At 42.3% G+C, this 24966-nt stretch overlaps 1 protein-coding gene across 1 annotated transcript in view; it reads right to left on the reverse strand.

Moving 5' to 3' along the window:
- Positions 1 to 24966, reverse strand: part of mtnr1bb (melatonin receptor 1Bb) — a 69507-nt gene that overhangs the window by 14615 nt on the left and 29926 nt on the right. The gene's annotated exons all lie outside the window — the stretch shown is intronic.

Raw genomic sequence — 24966 nt, forward strand, 5'->3', positions numbered from 1 at the left:
TCTGTTTTCAAGGCAGGTCACTCCACAGAAACTGCTCTCATTGCTGTCACTGAGGAACTGCACACTGCCAAAGCAGCATCCCTCTTCTCTGTCATCATCCTTTTGGACCTGTCTGCTGCATTCGACACGGTGAACCATCAGATCCTCCTTCGCACTCTCCAAGAACTTGGAGTTTCAGGCTCTGCACTTTCCCTCCTCACCTCATACCTCAAAGACCGTACCTACAACAACAAACTTGGAGAGGGTCCGAGTCCGACCCTTGTCAATTAACATTACAGGGGTCCCTCAGGGCTCTGTTCTTGGTCCCCTCCTCTTCTCCCTGTACACAAACTCGCTCGGATCTGTCATTAGCCCGCATGGTTTTTCATACCACTGCTACGCTGACGACACCCAATTAATTCTGTCCTTTCCCCGCTCAGAGACCCAGGTCGTCGCACGCATCTCTGATTGTCTAGCTGACATCTCTCAGTGGATGTCAGCTCATCACCTAAAACTCAACCTTGACAAGACTGAACTGCTTTTCCTTCCGGGAAAAGATTGTCCCACTCTTGACCTGACTATCAACATCGGCACCTCTGTTGTTTCCCCGACCCAGACTGCAAGGAATCTGGGTGTGATCCTATATAACAACCTGTCCTTCACTGCAAACATCGCTGCTACAACCCGTTGCTGTAGATACATGCTTTACAACATCAGGAGGATACGTCCCCAGCTGACCCAGAAAGCCACGCAGGTTCTGGTCCAGGCTCTCGTCATCTCACGCCTAGACTACAACTCCCTCCTGGCTGGTCTACCTGCATGTGCCATCCGACCTCTGCAGCTCATTCAGAATGCAGCGGCTCGTCTGGTCTTCAACCTTCCTAAATCTTCCCACACCACTCCGCTCCTCCGCTCCCTTCACTGGCTTCCGGTAACTGCTAGAATTCACTTCAAGACACTGGTACTTGCATGCCATGCTGCGAATGGATCTGGCCCTTCCTACATCCAGGATATGGTTAAACTGTACACTCCAGCGTGTGCACTACGCTCTGCATCAGCCTAACGACTCGCTGCACCCTCGCTGCGAGGGGGACCCAAGTTCCCATCAGCAAAAACACGTGGGTTTGCTTCCTGGCTCCAAAATGGTGGAATGAGCTCCCCATTGACATCAGGACAGCAGAAAGCCTGCACATCTTCCGGCGCAGACTGAAAACTCATCTCTTTCGACTCCACCTCGAGCGATAGAATTACTAACAAAGAACTGCTAACAGAGCACTTATATACTAATAAAGGACTGGCTTATCTATAGCCAGTTGAGTAGCACTTGAAATGCTTGGCTCTATGAAACCTGATGTACTTATATGATTCTGTTTTCTTCAAGGTTGTGTCTTCCTGGTCGAATGTACTTATTGTAAGTCGCTTTGGATAAAAGCGTCAGCTAAATGCAATATAATGTAATGTAATGTAATTAAAAGATGTTTAAAAAGTGCTTTTTAAAGTTGCTTAAAGAACTGCACTTGATCATCAAAGCCTATTTTGATGGAGATCATTTTAATCATGGCTGTTATTGCATTCGGTTGAAATTAGAAAGCGGAACTTGAATCATCCATTATGCAATGAAAGTTAATGAACATACATGTAGGAAGGATCTTCTTTTAATTATTTTTGTATAAACTAGACAGTTTCTGAATTTTTTTAATCAACTTCTCATAGAAAGTTAGTCATAAAAACCCTCCAAACTTTTTTCCACAAAGGCATTTTAAATCAAGCAATCACAGATGAGTGCCAATACAAGTTTTCTGATATGTGTGATAATTTGATTTGACATTTACGCATCTAACTGAGTCACCTCTAACACATCAAAGAGTGCAGCATATTTGGAATGTTGACATTTCAGCTTGCCTTACACAAGCTTTACAATATTCAGACAATTATCACTCTGCTGTGAGAGCCATGTTTTAATTTTGAGTGGCAATCACCACTTTTCTAAAATATAAAATGTCTGAACTATAAAATGACCCCTTTGTTCCACTGCGCTGCCATAGCATCACAAAACATGTGACTCACAACAGCGTCCCATAAACTCTTGTATAGCTGCACAGCTGTTGCAAGCCTTTTCATGCATAATTCAAAACTAAATCACCTTTCAGGTACTTTAACAAACTTTAATTTATTTCATCCTTTCGCTAAAGCATTGTTTAACAGAGAAATACATGGAGGGGTACTTTTTGCCATTAGGTTTATTGATGAGAGTGGAAGTCATGAGTAGAAAATATAGTCAACATAATGTTAATTGTGTGTAATGGTGTAACAAGCAACGTAAAGTATACAAGTAAATCTTTTGTTAGTGTGTTATTTCTACTAAGGAACTGATGGACATGTATTAGGACTGTTATTCGGTTGTAAAAACATGGTGACAAAAGTGTAAAGAGAAATCCTTTCTGTTGATCACTTTTCTGACCGTGCTGGTGTAACTGTCTTCATTTTCTGTTGTTCATTTGTCCCACATTGTATTTTGGTTCCAGGGTTTCCGCTAGGATTTTTTCTCGCCGGTCAAATGTCCGGGCAGAATTTATTTTACCGGACTAATTTGAAACTTACCGGTCATATTTCAATAATAATAATAATAGTTGTGTAGCAGAGTTTCCGTTAGCAGGTAATTACCGGACTATGAGCAGATATGCTTCAGTTTAAAACTCAGTTCACGGGGCTCATTTTTATATTGCTTCAGTTTATAAACGTAACAGATCGAAAAATTCAGATTCATTTTTCAATAAATGATTCCACAAACAACAAACAACATAATTATTACATTCAAACAAACTACTTGTAGTAGATAACGTACATTATTCAGAAGTTTACATCAACTTTGAATAATAACACGGGAGAAACGGATCCTCTCTTTTCCCCTCTCCCTCTCTCTCTCTCCTGACAACCCAGTCTCACGGCATTTCATGTTCACCAACACGATTTTTAATCTATTGATTCGTGTTCACCATCACGATTTGCCCCTTTTTTTCGTGTTGCACAGCACGATTTTAAAAGCAATGTATTTCTACTGGTAACGTGTTTCGTGCCTGCAGGCTGCAGCACGTCTTTTTCTCCGGTCGGGTCGTGGAAGACCGGAAGCTGTGTGGTTCATAAAAACATGTTCTTACTCAATATCAAGCCACAGTTATTGCTTTTATTTTAAATCGTATAATTTCGGACTTTTGTTGTCGTCTGTGAGGAAAATAAATGGGGCTCAGAGCCTCAGGATACTGAAATCTATATTTTTTAAATCTTTCTTTCCTTCTAATTTGTTATTCTTTTCAAAATAACACACTGTTATTTACTCACCAATAACACACAATTATCCTTGCTTTTATTTATTGGTTTAATTCCATAATCTCGGGCTTTTTTGGCATCCGTCAGGAACTGAATTTCAAAATAAATATAACCAGAAACAGACGTAGGCATTTCGGGCGATTACCCAAGATCCTCAGCTATGGTTTTAAGCTCGCTGATTGGATGTGTTAGCCGCAATGCATGCTGGGAGTTGGTGTTTATATTATATGAAATCCGGAAAACATTTTAAAAGTATAAAATAATACTTAATTCCGAGTGCTCTTGCTTTTCTCTTTGAAAGTCATCACATAACGGCATTGTAATACACGGTTCGACTGCATTACATATTACAGATCTGCCGTAGTTCTTTATTTAGAGAGCCCTGATGAGAAGACCTTTGGAAAAACTGGAAGAAATGGCGCCGAAACTGAATACTTGACGTGGATCATAAATATATCAACAATTAAACAACATCTTCAATTTCTCTTCACACAATACGTCTCCTTGCAGTATCAACACTAATTCGGCTGACTTTTACATTTGATCTAATCCATAGATAGGTTATATTTACACCATAACGGTGCACAGCTGATAGAAAAGGACTGTAGTTTGTAAAGATATTACTGATTTTCTTTGAATGTAAGAATGTAAATACTGAGTCTGAAATAGTATAGCAATATGCTGTAAAATGATGTGAAAGCATACATAAAACTATACATCTTCAGATGTTGTACATACACACTAATAATACAACGTTATTATGGCTGTGTGTACCTTGTGTGCACCTCCTAGTGGTTAAAGCAAGTTATTGAATTATTGTTTTTATGTGTTATATTTGATTAAAAAAATATTAAGAGTACATACTTTCATAGGGGGAAAGTATAAATATAGAAATATAGAATATAAAAAATCAAGAAGATACTATAAGTGATCTCTACAATAAAACAGTTTAGTGCAGGATGTACAAAGATATTAATAGGAGGAGGTGCAAAACAGAAAAACGGATTAACCTTTATTTAAACATTAAATATTAATATTAAGCCTGACAAAGTAATTAACGTCTACTATATTGCTTCCCTGCAATGTTAACTATGTTGAAGCACTTATTTTAACTGATATTATACACATTAATTATACTCTTATGTATGTAGATAGAATAAGAAATGTGCAGAATATGACAGTTTAATGGTGGAGGTACACACATATTGATAGATGTCTTGTAATGCACTGTTGAGGAACCTGTGACGCAAGTTTTTCATTCATTGCATAACTACACCGTAGTTGTGTATGATATGTCAATAAACCTTTGAAAATCTTGAAAGGGATGTGCAAAATAGCCATAATATACAGTCTTTAATTAACTATTAGTAGAGAATAACGAGTAATGAATATACTTTATTACTTGTTTCCATTCATGTCAATTGCAGATACATGTTTAGTCTTCTCAAGCACCAACTATCAAATATCTCTCCTGATTGTTGGCACTTGACAATCACCTTACCTGAATTTTACTCAGGTGTAACTAAAGTCTGATTTAAGGGTTGTTTATATATTTCACATAATTAATCAGAATCTGCAAAGTAACTCAAATAAATGCAGTGGAGTAAAAATACCAGGTTAACCACTGAATTGTAGTGGAGTAGAATTACAAAGTAGCAATGAGCTGTCATGTGGGTATATATTAATGCTGCGCATTATGGACACAAGTGATTTTCACCCATTTATTAATTATATGTTTTACATTTGATAACACCAATGTGTTTAATAATGGCAACTTCTAATTGTGGGAAAAACGAAAACGTTCAGTAGAGACGTCCCATAGAACATTTTGCGAAACACAATAGCCAGCATGTGTAGTTCTGGGGGGGTGTTCGATTCCAGTTTTGGATAATCTGGCGTGGTTTCGTTCCATTTCACACAGCTGTTTGACGCTCTGCGTAAGGACTGTAGTCCTAAACGATAGCTGGGGATTATGGGTAGTGTAGTGTCTTCGGCCATCCTAAACTCAGAAATGTCGACAATCGCAATGATGTTCGAAATGTCCCTTATAGGCCTACGTCTGTTTCCGGTTATTTTTATTTTGAAATTCAGTTCCATGACGGACACCAAAAAAGCCCGAGATTATGGAATTAAACCAATAAATAAAAGCAAGGATAATTGTGTGTTATTGGTGAGTAAATAACAGTGTGTTATTTTGAAAAGAATAACAAATTAGAAGGAAAGAAATATTTAAAAAATATAGATTTCAGTATCCTGAGGCTCTGAGCCCCATTTATTTTCCTCACAGACGACAACAAAAGTCCGAAATTATACGATTTAAAATAAAAGCAATAACTGTGGCTTGATATTGAGTAAGAACATGTTTTTATGAACCACACAGCTTCCGGTCTTCCACGACCCGACCGGAGAAAAAGACGTGCTGCAGCCTGCAGGCACGAAACACGTTACCAGTAGAAATACATTGCTTTTAAAATCGTGCTGTACAACACGAAAAAAAGGGGCAAATCGTGATGGTGAACACGAATCAATAGATTAAAAATCGTGTTGGTGAACACGAAATGCCGTGAGACTGGGTTGCTCCTGACAGCACGTCAGTTTCTCATGCAGCGCCTGCAGCTCGCTAAACAGAGGGCGGGGCTTCAGGTGATTATGCAGAGCTGCGTGTCTCGGTCAGACTCAGAAGCCGATCTGATCTCTCTCTCGCGTCCGGTTACACTTCACTCGCGTTTATGTCCATATCGATCAGATCCAGCTCTCCTGATCGGCCTTTATAGAGAGCACCGATCAAACTATTAAGAGTGAATATCGGCCGATAATGACCGGCGGCCGATTGATCGGAGCCTCCCTAATTATTACCAGACAATTTGACCGTCAGGTTTTGAATTTACCGGTTTTTTATAAATTTTACCAGCTAAAAACCGGTAATTACCGGCTAACGGAAACCCTGTTTGGTTTCTACTTTATAAAAAAAGAGGTGGAGCTATCTGCGGTGTGTTGTGTTACACTTGTTTTATTAATCGCTTTAAGTGTTAAACAGAACTACAGAGCAATACAGGATGTTATAGGAAACTAAGGGAAAAGATGCAGCCAAAGTTTATCAGCCCCTCTATAGGTGACTAGCAGCCTACGAGGTACGTTTTTTGCTGGTTATTTCTGAAGTTGTGTGTGTGTGTGTGTGTGTGCACGCGTGTGTGTGTGTGTGTGTGTGTGTGTGTGTGTGTGTGTGTGTGTGTGTGTGTGTGTGTGTGTGTGTGTGTGTGTGTGTGTGTGTGTGTGTGTGTGTGTGTATGTGTGTGTGTGTGTGTGTGTGTGTGCCGTTTATCGTGTGGGTTAGCATGCATATATTACATATTTGTTTGTGGCTAACCTTTTGTATTTGTCTGTGTTTTAACCCAGTTCTCACGGGTTGGAATAGATAGTTTAACTACGAAAATATTCAAACCCCATATTTGAAACAAGATCTCAGCCTTGTGTCATTAACTGGAGGGAGCTACAGCTGGTAATGCCTGAGGACTGGATAAACTGACATTGCCACACATGCTTTCCTCTGGCACGGACCCAGAAAATCAGTGTGTGGCTCTGAGTGGGGGTGTAATTTGGACAAGCAGCTGCTTGGAGACCTTGCATGTTTTGAATTTCCAGATGAAAGCATATACACACTGAGGCGTTACATTTTTTATTTTGCAGAAGCAATTTATTTGGCTACACCAATCAAAAAAGGAAATGTACAAACATGCATGGTAAACAGTATTTTTTGCACTGCCGGAAGTTTTTACCGAATTTTTTTGCTTAATAAGACTGAAGTTTGCATAGTTTAAGGTAATTCACAAGATGATTGAATATCGAAATAAGAACAAAATCGAATCTTGTTTGTCAAAGGCATACAGATTACTGTAATAAACCATTTTAGATCCATCTCAGTAATAACCCTTTCACCATGGGCAGATTGAGAAAAATGGTTCCTCCAATTTGCCTTTTTATTTTAAAATGTCTTTCCTGGGAAAGGACAAAGGCAATTTCGCCTAGTTTGCATTTAAATGTGTGTTCAGTGAAGGAACAGGGCCTGTACAAAAAAGATGGTAAACGAATAATGGCAATAATGGGGACAAAATCCAGAAAGTACTTATGTGGAGGGAAAAGTGGTCTCACATGTGAATCACATCTGAAGTTTCACGTGGAAATACTCGTCCTTCAAAGAGAAGTTGGGAGCCAATCTAATTTAATTTTAGAAGGGTTATTAATACAATCCCCACAAGACATGATATGGCCAATTCACAGCCTCGATTTTTTTTTTATAATAAAGCTGTCATTTCTGATTTCTGCAATCTGTTAAGAGGGAAGAGTGTGACACAAAGGCAAAAGGGAGGCATTGGTTGAATCAATCTGCAGACATGAATGAACAAAGCTGTCAACAGGAAATAGAGAATTAGGAAAAATGGTGGAAAGAAAAAAGGGGGTTAAAGGTTGGCAGAGGATCGTTCGCAGAAGAAGATAAGAGAGAATGAACTGATGACAGAGGACAAGATCAAATAGCTTTGTAGGTAAGGCAATAAACCATGCTGTCATCACTACTATAAATCAGGGCCGTTTCTCAGCATGCCAGCAGCTTTCTCGCCCTGCACTGTCTGATCAAACGTATCTGACCCCCCAAGGAGAAAAGAGACAAACCTTCCCTCCAGTGTCAGGTCTTTAGTATTCACTCAGCTGCTCTTGAGATTCCTTAAGAAGTTTTATATGGAATGACTTGACACACAAACCGCCCTTCCTCGCACCGTAATGATGCTGCTTTTTTCTTTTCTATTCTATGCTATTTCCAACGTGTTTTCAGAGGTTTTTCTCATAGAATAAAAAGAGACCCGACACTGACTGAGACTGCAAGGTGAATGGTCAGGCTATGCTGCCAGTCTGACATTGAATTTGCAGCATGACTGGCTACTACTTTAACGAAAATAACATTAAAGGTGTTCTGCATCACTACCACATTAAAACAAGTCCACAGAAGTGCTGTGTTTATATGCTCTAACTATTTCCTCAGGCGAATACTGAACAGTGAGTTAAACTTCCCTCTCATAAGCTCACACTTTTTTTGCTGGAGCAAGGACAAATATAGCCCTCAGTACTTTAAAAGTGTCTGAGTGCTTTTTCAAGACCAAAAAAAGAAGCTGCCAAGGAGGTAAACATCACAGAACTGTTGGAAAAGTGTTTCTTCAATAGCCAGACATCTTGTAACATCCACACAAAGACAACTGTGGTGTTGAGATGGCATCATATTGATCTGGGACTGACATTTGAAGGAACACAATATTGGCATATAAACAAGTGAAACAAAAAAATATACTTTTGATTCTTTGATGAATGTAATCCTCAAAATCCACATAAATAAAGCACTAGACATGTCCTTTTTGCATACAAATGCATGCCTTACTCATCATCATATTCCAATATATTCTAAGCCCCTATTAAATTATTTCTATGTGTAGAGGAGAACATCTATTTTGGGTGAGCTAATTGGTAAGAAAAACATCCCTTGGGTAACATTTTCATTAAAACGAGAAAGTATGTGACAAGTATTTTTAATTTGACCATCTTAGTTTATCTGGAGGTGGGTGCTGGAATCCTAACCAGCTCAAAAACATCAACCATGGATCAGCAGTATATTCAAAAAAAGAATAAAGAAATAACGCAGTTAACTTTTGCATCGTACAAAAAAAAATACTAGAAATGTAATTCAGTTCAAGAAAATCTTCAATGTTGAAGAAGTTTTTGCGACAGTTCATGCAAAGTTTTATACAAATCTAAGTATGCAAATATATTATAAGTTTGCCCTCTGTACACAGAACACTAAACTGCTTTCTAAAGCTGTATTCATTAAGGGTTATGTTTCTGCTCTTTATGCTGTGTGTCTATACTAAAACGAGCTTATCAAAGTCACTCATATTCTAGTTTGTGTATGCATCGGTATGTACTGCTAACATACTGATCCCACATTCATCTGAATACCATTCATTCCAAATGTGCTGCCCCAGCCTGTGCAGGAGTGTGTGTGTGTGTGTGTGTGTGTGTGTGTGTGTGTGTGTGTGTGTGTGTGTGTGTGTGTGTGTGTGTGTGTTCATCTACAAACTATGCCACCAAGTGTTACTGTTCATACATTATTCAAAATGTTATCTGTGTGAGGGGCTGAATGGACTCTTTTTGGCACAGACAGTCATTTGTTTAGTACAGTCCTCTGGGATATTTCACAAATATGTCAGAACAATTGCTTTTCACCTTGCAGCGATACATGTGAATTGGAAATTGCGGTAGACCAGAAATCTCCTTTTAAAATCGTACGCTCATTTGTTTTGCCACGTAAAAAATAGCATGGTGATAACATGACGAATTTGATGCATCACCATAATGATCTGGAAAACAGGCTATTTCCTCTGGGAACTTTGTTATGATTCTGGATTCTATATGTATGTAATAATCATTAGAACAGCATACTTTGAAAACAGATTTGATATAATAACTTCATAAATAGAGCAAGGTCAAAATCAGGAAAGAATGAATGCAAATGTACATGGTGTAAACATTACCGTAAGTGACAAATAGAGCAGACTAATGTTTTAGTATCACATTATGACGATGATAACATGACAGCATGTCATGAGAAAGTACGTTTTGGGATCATTAAGTCAAAATGCTTCTTTTTTTTACTGCAGTTATGATTAATTGCTCCATGGAAAAAAAGTTAGTTTGAAATTACAATAAGAAGAGTCAGCGTTCATATCCAAATAGAGATGTCAGCATATGGACAACATTGGTGGAATGGCAACATAAAGTGATTTAAAATGTTGTCAGGTGGAAGGATGAGTGAAGGATTTAAGGCTGGTGTTGTTATTCCACACACAGAAACCGCTAACCTTCCCAGCAAATGTGTTTTCTGTGTCATGACCACGCATCGTGATTCTGAATGGGTTGCCAAGGAAAATAACCTTTAACTCGGCTTACTTTTATTTATTTTGTCTTTCTTTTCAGAGAAGATAATTTGACGTATGTATTCAGAGTCAGCACTCACTTCCCAAGTGTCCAACTAAATGTTTCCTTGGGCAAAATGGCCTGTACCGTAATAATTCCAAGCAAAGTAGCTTTACAGTAATATGGATTTTTAAAAAAAAGGGTCTAATCAATAAGGGCTGGTTCCGTGGGTGGACTTCTAATAATAATTCCTAATTCCTTGCATTTATTATAGCGCTTTTTCCAGTGCTCAAAGCGCTTTACAGATACACATTACACACATATGTTTTATACATGCAATGGTCACTGTGGACAATACCCACAGGAGCAAGTTCAGGTGAAGTGTCTTGCCCAAGGACACACCGGCTTTACAGACGCAGCAGCGGCGGGTTTCACCCCTTGATCTGATGATCATTGCACAGCGCACTGCGTCACACCGTCCATCTTCACGCCTCGAGGTCATCGAGGCGCTTTTACAAGTACACATTAGTATTATACATGTACTGTGGACATTACCCACAGGAGCAAATCCGGGTGAAGTGTCTTGCCCAAGGACACAACGGCCTGACGCAGTGGCGGCGGGATTCGAACTGGAGTTCCCCAGCACTCCCCCTTGATCTGATGATCGGATGCACAGACCACTGCGCCACCCGTCCCCAACTTCTGACCAGATTATGGTTGCTCAAACATTTCTAGACAGCACTATCAGAATTGAATATGATAATTGCTCCACATAAGTACCATACTTATTACTAGTACCATACTTATGTATGTCCTTAGTCCTAGACTAAGTATAGATGGACTCATTTGTATTTAAAGCTCAATGATGTTTGTAATTAGTGTTTTTAATGGTATCATTTGCAATTTTCATACTAGCTTTGCTCTGAAAAAACGGGTTTGTCAGGAACAACATGAATGAACTTTGATATAGAGATGGAAAAATAACTATTCAGTGTTGTTGCTGAATGTGATACATAATGCATGTTATGTCAGGCTTTGTGAATGTGCTGTGAGCCAGAGTCCATGTGAACATCTCACAAAAATGGGCACTGCCAAATGATTTCTCATCATTTGTCAAAACAACAAAAAGAAATTGGTTTAATGAGCCTGTTATGTAACAACACTTTGAGCCTATCATGTGACAATAAATGTCAAAGAATTCCAGAAAAGCAAAATCATTCACAAAAAAAAGTGTTGAATATTTTCAAAATGTGCTTCTTTTTTTTGTGGTAGCACAAATTGCAGAGGTGGATTTCTCAAAAGCAAATCTGCATGGTACTTCCACCACGGGGGAATTTGAGATTAAGGTACTATGAGGTTATGTATGATGACAATATTCACTGGTGTCAGCCCCTGACTTGTGATTACTGAACTGAATGAGGACACCTTTAAAGAGATGGAAGGAAAGACAGAGATTGAGCAGGAGAGATCTCGGGATAATCAGAAAACATCTGAGAAATCCAGCAGTTCAGAGGCTGCATGGAAGTTCAGGTTTGATATTGATCAGAACAATCAACAAAGACACTTTAGTAGTTTCAAAGACTTGATGTTTGAAAGTTCATCCAACACAAACAGGAAGCTTGAGTTTGTCTCCAGTTCTCTCAAACATGCATGTCCACGCTGCTCGTATCTCAGTGATTGAGGACTGCGCTGTGATTTGATTAATGAGCCAGAGATTAAAATAATTTCTCCCCATGCATGTTAACAAGCAGCTGGTGATACAAGGACTGCAATGTATGTCGTGTTAATGTGGAGGGTGAAAAACCTTCACATATGGATATGACGAGTGTCCAAGGCCGGATTAACCATATGGGCAACCTGGGCAAGTGCCCAGGGGCCCTTGAGCAAAGAGGGCCCTCAGTGACAAGATTTATAAAAAAAATTAAAAAAGAAAAAATGTATTAATTTTTGTATTACTACGCGGCGGCGGTGTATAGCCGACTCACAGCCCCACCCTCACTCATGTCACATTTTGTCACGTGAGCAGAAATCATGGATGGTGCCGGTAGCCAAACGCCCAGCGGGGCTGCGAAAAGAAAGAAAAAGAAGAGAGAGTGGCGGCTGCATTAAAAAATATGCCAACAATAAATTGCTTTTTCAAAAAAGCAAAAAGTGACGAAATAGGCCAGCAACAACCACAAGGAACAGTGGTGGCGGTCATGGAGGATGTTGTTGAGCTAGCGAGCAATGTTAGCCTTGAACCTAGCATGCTAACGCAGCAGCGGGTAGAAGAGGAGGAAAAAGATGAAGACGAGCCTGACGAGGACGTCACAGAGCAGGGTGAAGGTTCGAGTTCATCAGAAGTTCCCTGTGTCTCTCAGGACCCTGCTTTTGACAAATAGGTGTGCGATTTGACATGCCAGATTGACTGAAAATTCTAAATATTGGTCATGTTGGTAGGATTGGGTAGGCGTGGTGTTACTTGTTGGTACGTGGGTTGGGGGGGGGCCCATGAGCGCTCAGTGCCCAGGGGCCCCTGGAGGTACTAATCCGGCCTTGCGAGTGTCAGGCAATAATTTACCCTGCATGTGCTACTTCGCCCTCTGACGCAGATGCCCAGCCTTGGACAGCCGCTATCTCCCTTAAGGAGGGGCTGCCCTAGCAAGTTGTTGTTGTTGCCAGTTTATGACTGGGGGTAACTCTCGGCCAGAGATAGTTTTTGTTGTGGACACCTGGAACACATCCTTCTCGGGGTGTAGATGACCCCGAGCCAATTGCTTCAGAAGTTTCCCTCACAACGAGTATGTAATATGCTGTTAGAATAATACATCCTTGTATTGATGCTTAGGGATATTTTTATATATCCGCAACTCCTAAACTAAAACTGTACTATAGTACTCTTCAATACCTTTGTGTTTGTCAAGGCTGCTGAAAATAAATGATTTCTAAAAAGATCTGAAAGTTATGAGGACATGTTGTAACTAATGTGGATCTCAAGCCTGTCCTGGCATTCCAAGTGCCATGTTTACCATCTTAGCTGAGCATGTTAACATGCTAACAGGGGCTTATTAGCACTTATCACACATAGCAGTTGTTCTATAAAAACAAACTCCCAATCCGATGGCAAAGTTTTCCTCATTACTTTTGTTACACTTGGCACTGGTTTATTTCTTTAAGTTTATCTTTGAGGAAGGTTACGACCTCCTGTTGTCATACATTTCCGGCATTTCCAATTCTCTGCTGGTGTCAGCGTTTTAGTTAAAAGAAAAACCTTAGTGAAAACCCAAAGCAGAAGAGTAATTTACTGCACAATACTGCCAGTCAGCTCTTCATGTCGGTGCCCAGCAGTTCATCTTGGCTGAAGGTGATGACGCTCACCAGCCAGGCTATGCTATCCCACTGTGGGCAGCAGCAGCACATCCTTCTGCTGGGCGGGGTATTTATAACCAACAGTAGGAGAGCAGTAAGTGTGAAGAAATACAGACACATTGAGGACTATACAGTAAAACCACACAAAAGGTTGCTGAAATATGGTATAAAACTTTGTGGGGGAAATTGGAGGAATCATGTACAAAGTCCCCCAACGGTAATATACTTGATATACGAGTTGCTTTTTAATAGCTGCAACGAGAAAACAACAAGAAAGTCTAAATACGAACGCAATACATCATATAAACTGAAAATGTGTCCTGGAGAATATGGCTGGAAAAATAGTTGATAAACAACCTCCTCCTTTTCATGCGAAGTTGCTGTGGCACCATAAGCACACACAAACCTTCACTGTGGACTCATAATGTCACTACTTTGACAAAAACATGGAAATAACATTACTTGTTAGACGCTTTTATCCAAAGCGACTTACATACTCTATACTGTGGGCAATCCCCACAGGAGCAATTTGGGGTGAAGTGTGTTGCCCAGGGACACAACGACATGCTGACTGCAGCGGGGTTTGAACCTGTGACCCCGTCATCCGAACACCTACGCACTCATTAATCTTACCTGACCTCGGGTGTGAGTGCATGAGGATCAACTCGGCACAACAATGCTCAGGTCAGTCAGTAACCCTTTACTGCCAGATTTCTTCAAACTTGATTTTCAATTAGAGGTGATGAAGCTTCCTGTCTCCCTAACATGCACATATAGTAGGCCTACACGTGTTCCTGCCGGTAGCTGACGTCTTCTGGGTGTAATTGAAATGTTTAGCTGCTGGGCGGAGGATATTTCTTGGAAAATCAGCAGACTAGTCGGGATGTAGGGAGTGTGAAAAGAAATGCTTTACCCGACAGAAAATTAAATTTTGAATGGGGAAACTTTCACTACAAAAAAGTTTGTAATAATGTGTATGCTTAAACGGAAAAAAGCAATTTACTGTGCTTTTTTACGTTATAGCGATTTTCTGTTCTTGTTTTCTCCAGTCTGTAATTGTATCTTACTTAAACAACAGGTCTCGCAGCTAGAGCTGTTTGCAATATCCCCCGCTGTCTGAAAGCCTATTACATACGGAAGTTGTCACGATTCTCATGTTATGTCACGTTTGTAGTTTTGTCTGTGTTGGTGTTTTTCTTGTCTTTGGGTTTCCTGTTTTATTGTGTAAAGTGTTCACCCCCGTTTCCTGCCTGTCTGCTTTCTGTCTGTTTCCCTCCCTGATTACCCGATTGTGTTCACCTGTTGTCCTTGTGTTTCTCCTCCCCTGTCCAGCTGTGTCTTGTTCTGTGATGATTCTGTGTATTTAGTCTAGTCTTCCCCTGTGTTCCATGTCGGTTCATTGTTTCCCCTCCATGTCATTCCACGGTCTGTGTTCCTTGTGCTGCTTTGGATATTTTGGATTCTGCCTTGTTTTTGCCACAGCTTTATTATTTAATAAAGCTCGCTTTTCGTTATTCTGCATTTGAGTCCTACCTGCTTCACCCATTCGTAACAGAATGAACCGACCACATTTGGACTCAGCAGATTTTAATGTTTTGGCCCCACAGGCGGAATGTCTTGGGTACTCTCTGGAGTACATTTTTTACACCTGGAAGAACGCCTCATCTAGACGGGGTAAAGAGGCTGCTTTGAAGGAGGCACGCCGGGAGGTTGCTCGCAAGCCCTGGCTCAGGAGCTTGTTGCCTGAGTGGCTACAAACCTTTACAAGTAGCCCTGAAGAATTGTCACAAGCTTATAACCCTTTCCTGGGATCCGACTACTGTCCTGTTGAAGGTCCACAGAGTCTCCAAAAAGACTCTAGGAGACGCAGGGCCAGGATTCCAGCCCGTGCTCCAACAGCCATGATCCCGGCTTCAGTTCCGGTTTCCACAGCCATGGATCCATGCACCAGTACCGGCCCGCAGAGCTATGTTTCCTTGCTCGATTACCTGGCCCACACAGCCATGGTCCAGGCCTCTGTTCCGGTTCCAGCGGCTCCAGTTCCAACCTCAGACCTTTTCTCAGGAACCCGTCTGGCGTTTGGAGGTCCACGGAGCCTCCAAAAGGTCTCTGGAAGATGCAAGGCCAGGATTCCAGCCCGTACTCCAGCGGCTCCGGCTCCAGTGCCGGTCCCAGCAGCCATGGTTCCGGCCCCAGCAGCCATGGTTCCGGCCCTGGTTCCGGCCTCAGCAACCATGGTTACAGCCCCAGTTCTGGCCCCAGCAGCCATGGTTCCGGCCCCAGTCCTGGTCCCAGCTGCCATAGTCCCTCCTCAGGTCACTTTCCTAGTCCCTTCTCTAGTCACTTCTCTAGTCCCTACTCAAGTCCCTTCCCAAGTCCCTTCTCTAGTCCCATCTCCAGTTCCCTCTCGAGTCCCCTCTCCAGTCCCCTCTCGAGTCACCTCTCGAGTTCCATCTCTAGTCCCTACTCAAGTCCCACGTCTAGTCAATTCCCTAGTCCCATCTCTAGTCCCTCCTCTAGTCACTTCTCGAGTCCCCTCTCCAGTCCCCTCTCGAGGTCCCTCCTTTAGTCCCTCCTCTAGTCCCCTCTCTAGTCCCTCATCAAGTCCCCTCTCAAGTTCCCTCCTCTAGTCCCTCATCTTGTTCCTCCTCGAGTCTCTCTTCTAGTCCCCTCTAGAGTTCCGTCTCTAGTTCCCCTCTCGAGTCACGTCTCAAGTCCCTACCCAATGTCCTGGTCTGTTGGAGGTTCCGCTGGGGGTCCTGCCAACTCCATGTCCTGTCCCGTTGGAGGTCCCGCCGTCTACTCTCCTGCCGGGGGTCCTGCCAATCCTATGTCCTGTGCCGTTGGAGGCCCCGCCGACTACTCTCCTGCCGGGGGTCCTGCCAACCCTTTCTCCCGTCCCGTTGGAGGTCCCGCCGACTGCTCTCCTGCCGGGGGTCCTGCCAACCCTTTGTCCTGTGCCGTTGGAGGCCCCGCCGACTGCTCTTCTGCCGGGGGTCCTGCCAGCTCCTTGTCCTGTCCCGTTGGAGGTCCCGCCGACTACTCTCCTGCCGGGGGTCCTGCCAACTACTCTTCTGCCGGGGGTCCTGCCAACCCTATGTCCTGTGCTGTTGGAGGTCCCGCCGACTGCTCTCCTGCCGGGGGTCCTGCCAATCCTATGTCCTGTTCCTCTGGGGGTCCCGCCGACAACTCTTCTGCCGGGGGTCCTGCCAACCCCTTGTCCTGTTCCGTTGGAGGCCCCACCATCACCTGTCTCACCGGGGTCCTGCCAACTACTGGTCCTCTTCCGTGGGGGATCCTGCCGAAGCCTGTCCCACTGGCTCCGGTTCCTGTTCGGCCGACACCGGGTCCTGCCCGGCCTCCGGAGCTGTCTGGTCTTCGCCCTCGAGCCCGGCCCCCTGAGAGCCGCGGTCTTCTCCCTCGAGCCCGGCCCCCTGAGTGCCGCGGTCTTCGTCCTCGGGCCCGGCCCCCTGACTCTTCCTGCCGCTGCTTTTGCCCTCATGCACGGCCCCCTGAGTTTGCCCGCTGTGGCCTTCGCCCCTTTTTGAACTTTGCCTTGCCCCCAGGCCGTCCACCCGAGACCCCGTCCTTGGTCTCTGCCTTGCTCCCGGGCCTTCCGCCCGAGACCCCCTCCTTGGTCTCTGCCTTTCCCCCGGGCCGTCCGCCCGAGACCCGTCCTCCAGACCCCCTCCACCCACCCTTTCTTGGCCCTAGTTATGTGTCCTCCCTCCGGTCCCCCTCCACCCACCCTGCTGGACCTTTTTTTGGGACGTCTGGGATCCGTCCCTTGAGGGGGGGGTTCTGTCACGATTCTCATGTTATGTCACGTTTGTAGTTTTGTCTGTGTTGGTGTTTTTATTGTCTTTGGGTTTCCTGTTTTATTGTGTAAAGTGTTCACCCCCGTTTCCTGCCTGTCTGCTTTCTGTCTGTTTCCCTCCCTGATTACCCGATTGTGTTCACCTGTTGTCCTTGTGTTTCTCCTCCCCTGTCCAGCTGTGTCTTGTTCTGTGATTACCCTTCTGTGTATTTAGTCTAGTCTTCCCCTGTGTTCTATGTCGGTTCATTGTTTCCCCTCCATGTTATTCCACGGTCTGTGTTCCTTGTGCTGCTTTGGATATTTTGGATTCTGCCTTGTTTTTGCCACAGCTTTATTATTTAATAAAGCTCGCTTTTCGTTATTCTGCATTTGAGTCCTACCTGCTTCACCCATTCGTAACAGAAGTAATGTCAAAGGTCACATGTCATGGTCCTTTCTACTGATCATAATACCATTGTTGAGGGATATTACAATAGAAAAATACTGTGCAATTTTCCAAACTCACATTGTTTCGCATACAGCATCTCTGTAAACTACGTGTATTCACTCTCTCCACTAAACGGCTAGTTGGAGCTCTTGCCCCCCTCCCTGTGAGCCCAGTGTGCTCCGATTGACCAATCCACAGACTTCCTCACACACACACGCCAGCTCAGCTGATGTCTCCTCCGGGCTGCTGCTGATAACAGACAGTTGCGATCGCGGCGAAATTCTCTCTGCGTACCCATTCTCACAGCGTTTATCAACCTTTTTCTTCTCAATATCAAGCCACACTTATTATTTTTACTTCGGCTGAGACTTTGTGTGTGCTCCGAGTGATTCACAACGTCCGATTGTTTCACATTGTGAATCGCGCTGAGCTCCGTGGAGGTGTGATTTCCTTGTTTAGCGATACACAGCCAAACTCACCCTGAGCACACACACAGTCTCAGCCGAAGTAAAAACAATAAGTGTGGCTTGATATTGAGAAGAAAGGTTGATAAACGCTGTGAGAATGGGTCTGCAGAGAGAATTTTGCCGCGATCCCAACTGTCTGTTATCAGCAGCAGCCCGGAGGAGACATCAGCTGAGCTGCGTGTGTGTGTGTGTGTGTGTGTGTGTGAGGAAGTCCGTGGATTGGTCAATTTGGACCAATCAGCGGGGGCTTAACGTAACGGCTCCACGGATTGGTCCATTTCGTTCCGGTTACAACATGACGTCCTGATGTACCCGGAAGAATCAAATGGATGATGACGTTTCACCAACGAGGCGTTTTGGGGAGTTCTTCTCTGTGTTAGAGTTTTACTCGCTACAGGGTGTACTTTGAGGGTTTTAACTCTGCACACCGTTTACATGCATAAAAACCATAACACACAAGGGGACGGGTAATAACCGGAAAAGCATGACATGTCACCTTTAACATGATTCCCTGGTGAGTACAATTTGAATATTGTTAGGCTATTGTTGTTTATCACAGACAAACATTTTATTTTGCCGGTTTTCTAAATAGTAAGTAAAAAATAGATAATATAAATCTATTTATATTTTGCATGGCTGTTGATCGAGCTGTCTTTCAAACCAGAACATTGTGTGAGCATCACAAATTGATGAAGCTATTGTTGAGCTTTTGTTCAAGGTGAAGATGAACTCACTTCAGAACGATAACATTAGGAATGCACTTTGGAGATGCTTTGCTTCAGGCAGCAAAACCCTCCATATCCTCCCCCCCAACATTATGGATGCACAACACCGGCCCTCGTTGATTTCCCCTCCACTTCTCACATTTATAATGCCTTCTGCTCCGTCTGCTGGCACATGCTCACAGAGACGTTTCACAGCAGACCCTAACCCTATCTCTGTCTCTCTGTGGTATTTGCATTAATTCAATGTCTAATCTATGCCATTTAGAACAGAAACTGGTGCAAGTTGCCATGCTGTGGAAAAGAGGCCTATCCGCACAGTAGATTCTGTAGAATATGTTGCACTATGCGTGATTTGTTACATGTACACGTTACTTTGTCTTCACTAGTTTTTTTAATGAATGCAGTAGACCAGGGGTGCCCACACTTTTTTGGCTGGTGAGCTACTTTTGAAATGACCAGCTCACCGAGGTCTACCAACCAAAAATAAAATCCCAAATTGCAAGGGTTGCTGAATAACACGTTTTATTTATACATGGGATAACTACAATAGGGCTGCAACAAACGACTCATTTGATAATCGATTAATCTATCAATTAATGAAACGATTAATCGACTATTCGGACTATTACTGTATGCCTTGCACAATTTCTCAAACGCTCTTATTTAGCAATCAACTTTTAGATGTAGTTTGAGGTTGTTTTAGGCATGTGGAAACTAACAATGAAGACAATAAAGATGAATACTTGATTCAAAAATACATATATTATTAAATTAACTAAACAAATTGTGAACAAAACTAACATTGCTTTTTATTTAAATTAAATAAATAATATTTCACATCAAAAGAAACAACAATGTTTTAACAAATCGTATTAAATAATCTGATGACAGCACTGTAAACAGAATAGCTGAAACTTTAACAAAATAAAGAGTAACTCTGTTACCTCTAATCATTAACCCATGCTTGTATAATTGAGTTAACTCTGTGTGTTGCTGCTAGCATACATGACACCTGATGTGGAAACGTTACTCGTGGATGGAGCTACAGAGCTACTAGAAACACAGTCGAACCCGGTGCATTCCTCCGTCTGAATGTGGAGCACTTTTGCTAAATGTTTCGATAAATTGCTCGTGTTACCGCCCTTACATGCTAAACACTCTTGGCAAGGAGCATTGTCCACCTCAAGACGGGTAACATTTAACCACACCTTGGGGCGCTTCTCTCCGCCATCCCCGCCGTGTGTTGCTGCATGTAGCAGCCGCGTGTGTGTAAACTGCCCCGCCCCCTCGCACACAGACGGGGGAGAGAGAGATCTCGTCTGGATTGGAAAGGTCGAAAATACACCGACCATAGACGCATTTGTTTGTCTTTCTGCATATTAGAAACGAGTTGGCGACACTAAGACTGCGAGATAATGTTTGTGTAGCAATAATCCATGACCTTTCTCTTTCTCAACTCGCTGCTCGGAGGAAAGTCGCTGTCATATGCCTTGTGAACACTCCGATAATGCCTCTCCACGTTACCTTTCTTTGGCAGAGCGACGCTTGCTTTACAAATAAGGCAAATAACCTTTGAATGTGACATCACAAAAAAATATTCTTCCTCCCATTCTGGGTGGAAGTGTCTTTAGCTTTTTGCTCGGTCCCGCACTCATTTTGTTGTTTGCCTCTTTAACTTAATTTGAGTTTTCCCGGCACTTGACTGATTTTGTATCGCTTTGCATTCTGGGTTAACAGACTGGAAAGCGATAGGTCGCTTTTTCTGTCAATCAAGTAAACTCCTGAATTAAGTGGCAGGGAGGCCAAGGGAGGAGGGATCAAAACCTGTTTTGTCTATTTTAACGGAGCTGGATTATTTTTTTTATAAATGACTCGCGATCTACCAGCATTGCCCCCGCGGTCGACGTACTGGGCACCTCTGCATTAGACAGACATTAAGTCTGGTTAGCCGAAGCAGATTGACATTTGAAGAGCACGCTGAACTGTGAAGCAAAACAGATTATTAAATTAGAAAGCTGTTCCAGCTCATCAGTATAACAGGGAACATCTGGAAAACACACTTTGCACTTTTCGAGAAGGGACTAATTCCAATATTGAATATGGACCCACCAACAGCTGATGGTTAGGCCAACCTCTCTCACAATGTAAAATGGTTGGCTGGTTTTTTCACATCATACCAAGAAGGGCCATAAGCAGGGGCGTCGCCTGGACCTGGAAACATTCGGGGCTTAGCCCACAGTGGCGGCGCTAGTCAAATGTTCTACTGCAAGACTCCCCACACGCACATACACAATTGCGCCATCTGGTGTCACAAACGTGTGCCTGCATTAGCTTTGTTACGGCAATGGATTGTGGGAGATTCTCATAGCACGTGAGGATCTCTTGAGGGTAAGGTGCCTGTATTATCTCGGTGGACAAAATGTATGTTTTTATTTTATAAGGACAATAATGTACTGTTTTGTTTGTTTAGTTTAATGTTAATTGTTTAATGCTCACAGTCACATCAACATGTTTTTGTGTGATCATCAATAGCTAATCTGAGCACCAGAACCCAGCTCACGTGTCCTTTTATGCTGTCCATTGAAATGCAGGTATGTGAGTTTTGTACACCAGTTTATTTATGTTTAATGTTTCACATTGCTCCACATGATGCCTTGACTACAATGTCTTCCATGTTTCTACGCTTCTTCCTCTGTGTCACAGTTTCGGGAATATCAAGATCATTGCACAGGGCCTTGGTCTTGTCATAGACCTCATGGGCTTTCTCGTTACTTCGGTAACTTTTCAGTGTGTTCTCAACTGCCGTTTTGTAATCTACTGCCTGCACCAAGTCAATTGTTTCTTTCTGCAGGCATTTGTGCAGGCCCTGAGTGGTTGAGAGCAGTGTCTGGAACATGACAGCATGTACACTGGAAAAAGGTTTTCGAGCTGTACTCCATCCAATTTATAATTCTCCTTTCATTCAATTTAACATTATTTGTTTTATTTTTTCAAATAATAATTTGTTTTTCAATATATTTTTTGAATGAAAATATTTTTAATTCAGAGCTCAACTAAGAAATATCCGTTTTGACGAATATACAATTTTAAGGTTACGCATAGGCCCGCACATGCGCATTAAACAGAAAGCTATAAAACAGGACCGTCTTCACACAACCCAGGCCGCCCAGGAAGAGAGCCATTTCTCAGCACGACAGATCTTTTCCTGCACCGGAGAGACAGAGAGCAACCATTACATTGTGGTAAGTGAAAACAACAATTTAATTATGCTGCTGTATTTCGTAGCATGCTGTTATTTCCATGCTATATATTTTGCCATTTCTCTGCAAACGTACTTGGTAACATTATTTGATGTCGAGGTTGGTAAATGTTAAACTTTAGTTTAGTTTAACATTACACTTGCTAACATTACGTAATGTCCACGTTGGTAAGTCTTAAACTTAGTTTAGTTTAACTTTACACTTGGTAACAATACGTGATGTCGACGTTGGTAAATGTTACATAAATTAACTCATGTTATCCGTAACTTATGTTACAGCGGTAACGTTAATTAGCTAGCTAGCAAGCAGCTAGCATACCACCATGTTATTAGCTGGCTACCTAGCATACCATGCGTCCCGGCCCGCATGGTGGTTCTAATTCAACTTCAAGTTTTATTTTTCCGTGCTATATATTTTTGCCATTTCTCTGCAAACGTACTTGGTAACATTATTTGATGTCGACATTGGTAAATGTTAAACTTATTTTAGTTTAACGTTACACTTGCTAACATTACGTGATGTCCATGTTGGTAAGTCTTAAACTTAGTTTAGTTTAACTATACACTTGGACTTGGTAACAATATGCGATGTCGACGTTGGTAAATGTTACATAAATTAACTCATTTTATCCGTGACTTATTGTACAGTGGTAATGTTAATTAGCTAGTTATTAGCTAGCAAGCAAGCAGCTAGTATACCACCATGCGGTCCCGGCCCGGCCCGCATGGTGGTTCTAATTCAACTTCAAGTTTTATTTTTCAACCTCGCTTTTTGGACCTGCAGTGCATGTTTTTATCTTTTGGCTTTTGAGAGATTTTTTGTTTTGTTAATTTGTAATGTAATGTCAATTTGACCAACAAGATATGAACTTTCCAATCGAAAAACACTGTTAAGTTAACCTTACTATAGGTGTGTACAATCGTAGATAAAAAATATAGCTAGATGAACGCACACAAAGGTCTTCAACAACTATATTGATTGCATTAAAGTTAAATCATATTCTGCCATTGATTTGAGCATTTATATTGGTGATGTTTTTGAAGACTATGAGTTAATCTCTCTTTTTTTCTCCCTCTTTCAGACTCCTCTCACTCCTATCTAGGATATTGATTTCCTCGAGTGGAAACATCTATATCTTCAGCCTCAACCCTCTCATCGCTGCTGTTACGGTTGGACATACAGTAGAAACTTTTTGGGGATATAAAAACTTTCCCCTTCAAGTGGACAGATAAAACAAACTGTCCCCATCCTGTGCCTCTTACCTATGCAACAAGGAGAACAGTTGTTGGCAATTCTCACGAGAATTGGAGTTTGATCAGGTTTTTGCCGCTCCTCCTGGGATAGAAAGTGCCTGCTGATGAACCTGCCTGGAATCTCCTCACTGACTTGAAGGACATAGTTGACCTTGTTGTCACACCGGTGCACACTGACGAAACGATAGCTTATTTGAATTTCAAAATCTCTGAGCATAGAGTACGGTTTAAGGAGGTTTTCCCAGACTCCAACTTGCTTCCTAAGCATCACTTCTTGGAACACTACCCACAGCTAATCTATCAGTTTGGTCCTCTAGTTTCTCTCTGGACTTTAAGATTTGAAGCCAAGCATAGCTTTTTTAAGAGAGTTGTACGACACACTAGCTGCTTTAAAAACTTGTTGTTGTCCTTGGCAGAGAGACACCAGTTATCCATGGCACACCAGCTCTACTCATGTAGCTTTCCTAAGCCTCTACTGGAAGTGAAACAGTTCTCAACTGTTAGCATTGACGTCCTGAAAGATGATATTGCACAGGCTGTCAAACACAAGAACCCAAATGTGAAGGAAGTTTCTTTGGCCGAAAATGTCATCTATAACGGATTTAACTAGAGACTTGGAATGATCCTTGCTCGTGGATCAATCAGAGGGATGCCTGCATTCACGGAAATCATCCAGATGGTGGTTCTCAAAAAGGAATTGGTCTTCATTGTTCGGAAACTAAGTTCTTGGTACATGGAACACTACAGAGCCTATCAACTCGAAATCTCGCCTTCGAAGGAGATTGAAGTTTTTGAGGCATCTCAACTGACCGATCCTTACCCCCTGGCAGACTACACAGTTGGGGCCATGCGGCTTATTACACTCAAGCGATATATTCAAGGTTAAGGTTAGCATAAAGTAATATCTGTTTGGGGTGGGTCAGAAGCAAAGTGGATGTGATGAATTATGCAGGTTAATTTTGTTTTCATTGTAATTAACATGAATGATCATATCATTTAAATTCAACAAAGCTAATGTTGCACGTAAAACTATTTGTTCATAGCACACAATCATTAGTCAACCATGAAAAAAGCACATCTCTAATATCTCTTTCTCTCTCTCCAAACCCCACCCTGCTTTCTTTCCCTCCCACTCAGAGGATCTCCAAACATGGCGGGCGTCACGCGGCTCCTGGTGATTTTAGAAGAGGACAGTCGCATCAAGCTGGAGCTTCCTAATGGCATCCCCTCCTCGGTTGACGAAGTCATCCAAGAAATAACGAATTTCTGTGGTCTAACTAATGAAATACGGCTTCAATACAAAGACGCTGATTTCGGCACTTGGGTTAACTTAACTTCTACTTCAGAACTCAAGGATCTTGCCACTTTGAAAGTTATTAATGTAGTACCCAGTGTGACTTTATTCT

Source organism: Pseudochaenichthys georgianus, chromosome 14 (genome assembly GCF_902827115.2).
Source record: "Pseudochaenichthys georgianus chromosome 14, fPseGeo1.2, whole genome shotgun sequence".
NCBI classification, from domain to species: Eukaryota; Metazoa; Chordata; class Actinopteri; order Perciformes; family Channichthyidae; genus Pseudochaenichthys; species Pseudochaenichthys georgianus.